Here is a 2975-nt window from a genome sequence, read left to right as displayed (position 1 = left end):
TTCTGCTTTTAATTGATGCTCACTGGGCATCTCGTACTCACTTAAAATGGTGACAATATAATAATACGTAACACTTATTAGCACTTTTCATGACACTCAAAGACACAATTCAAGACAGACAAAACAAGAAAAAAAACAGATAAAAAAGGAGATGCAGTTATTTGAAGGCAGTTTTGAACAGGTGAGTTTTCAGGGCTTTTTTGAAGGAGGTGAGTGTGGATGAGTCTGTGATGTGTTTAGGCAGAGAGTTCCTGAAGGCCCTGTCCTCCTAGGTCTTATATTTAGTCCTGATAGTGAGGTCAGCATATTGTCATCAGCTGATTGGAGAGCACAGGTGGATGTGTGGTGGTGGGGGAGCTCAGAGAGGTTGGTGAGGGCCGGGTTATGGAGGGATGGGCTGAGGCAAGTGATGTTCAAGACATGATAGAAGGTGGATTTGGTGATGTGTCTCGTGGCGTTCCTAGGAGAGGGTCTGATCAAAGATGATTGGTCTGATCAGAAGTTTGCGGGGGTGGGAAGAGGAGCTTACTGAGGAATGAATATGATGCTTGCAACAACTTACAAGGGGCCAACTCATGGGGGGTGTGGAGCAGGATCTGTCAGACTTCCATCACCCCAGATACTTCCTCCAGCATATCCAAGGGAACTCTTCAAGGCATTTGCAAGCCAGTCAAGACTCCCCTGCATGTCTTAGATCTCCCTAGTTGTGGGACATACCTAAAGCACTTCCTCAGGGCATACAAGAGGCCAACCAAAATACTATACTACAATACTAATGCTACACTAATGTTATACTCATTGTGCATACGCATGTCCTAACACTCTGGCCTTGGTTCACATGTTGCTCCTAGCCGCTAAAGATGTGTTGCTTTTCTATAAGAACCACACAAATCCCTCTGACATATAATCCTGCGCCAAATGAGACAGACTTATTACCATTGGGTTCAAACATCCTTAAGGAGGAAGTGGAGAGGACTAGTTTCGGAGCATGAATTATGGCTTTATGTGTGGTCATTATACTAAAGGGCAACGAGCTCCCACCACAGTCGATATAAACAGGCTGTCAGCACAATTTGACTTAGTGTGCTGAGTGATATGCTAAGGTAATCACGCATGAAATGACAGGGGTTCCCACTAGTATCATGGCATCATCTGTGAATGAATGGGTTTTCACATATGCAGGGAAAACAGCTTAAAATCTACAATTAATACCTTAATGAGAGGCTTAAATCTTGCATTAACAAAAAATTTATGAAGCAAGAATTTAATCAATCAAAAATGTTGAATGATAACTCTATTTACTATAAACTTGCAGTATACTTAAAGGTCCCATATTATACTATTTTCTGACCTATGTTGTAATGTTGTTTCCTCAAAAAACATACCTGGAGTTGTTGAGTTGAGTTGCTGAATGCACCAATAACTTCCTTTATGTCCTGTTACTGTAATACATTTAAACCCGGGACTGTGTTACCCTTTCCCAAAATTAGAAATGGCACTAGCAGGTCCTGACCCATAACCCGGGCTGCGTTTGTTTTCTAGCTGAACCATGGTTTTGAATGGGAAACACATTTGGAGCTAACAGCAACTAACCTCCAGTGAGTTATTAGTGAGGAATGCCTGATGTGTGAAAGGAACCATGTGTGCTTCATGACATGTGCCGCTGACAGAGGTTTGGGTGAGTGTTAAAATGCAGATGACCATGAGATTAGAGCACCAGTCAAATTTATACAAGTGTTTGTATGTTTAATATTATATAAAATAACTCTGGTTATTTGGTAGGGGTAATATACAGTAGCCTATGATTGAGAACTATATATGCCACTGGAGAGTAGACAGTTCACAGCTACATTTACATGGCCATTGTGCTGTATTTGCTTTGATAACACAATAAAGAAAGAAATTAGATTACTCACACTAGATTTAGCTGTTCATATTTCAATAATCTGGCAATTTCAGAAATCAGATAATAACTACATATTTTATTAGATGTAAACTTAACCACTGATATGCCAATTTGGCCACTACCAAGTTGAAGTGCATGGGATAAGGCATGTAAAATAGGCTTTTTCATCTTTTACAATTTTCAACTTAGAAAAGTGCCTACAACATGCCTACAACATGCCTACATACACCAAAATAAGGGGTCAGTTTGCTAATAGATTTTTTGGTATTTTTGTCATTTTGAATGCCATGATATCTCTGCACAAAAAGGGCCAATGAAAATACTGTTAAGTATTTTCACATAAATTGTCATTTTCACTGTCGGGTAGGGATTACATAGACTGTACAGTTGGCCAAAGCAATGGACACTTCACATATTCCTGCAAAAATGACAGAGAATTACAATATTATGGTAAAACGGTAATATAAAAGGTAATATATTTTGTTTAAACTTCACTGTATTAAATTTCTCACTTCAGGAAAACACAGTCCAGTATTTACTTTGAAATCAGTAGTGGGGTAAAGTAAAGCAGAAGTCAGATCCCAATTGGACGGTCTCTTTCAGATGAGGAAAGTGGGAACCCTCTGCTCTGAAAAGACCTTTCACCAGAGTCGACACAGCAGTATGAAGCTATATCTGCAGGTTCATCACCCAAGGCTCAGAGATGAAACCAATCTCTCCCAAAGTGTGTATTTATTTAAGATGGGCTGTGGGGAAACAGTAGGGGTTACTGTAGGGACATTTAAATACATAACTTTTAACTATTAAATTATACGACAAAATATAAGTAAAGAACATCAAAAATCTTTCTCAAAATCAAATTTATTTATGGAATTGGCATTAAATGGCCTATATCACTTTTCTGGTAGAAGGACAGACATGCTCGCTTCACCTGGAATGTTCTACAGTATGACAGTATTAAGCTTTATCTGCTTTCAGTCACTTGATGCTAATACTTGCACGTTTTGCACATCTCCACACCTCCACGCTCAAGAGCGTCTGTAACTGGTAATGTTTAAGGAAAGGTCAA

Source organism: Periophthalmus magnuspinnatus, chromosome 19 (genome assembly GCF_009829125.3).
Source record: "Periophthalmus magnuspinnatus isolate fPerMag1 chromosome 19, fPerMag1.2.pri, whole genome shotgun sequence".
Lineage (NCBI taxonomy): Eukaryota > Metazoa > Chordata > Actinopteri > Gobiiformes > Gobiidae > Periophthalmus > Periophthalmus magnuspinnatus.
Note: the sequence above shows the minus strand (reverse complement) of the source record.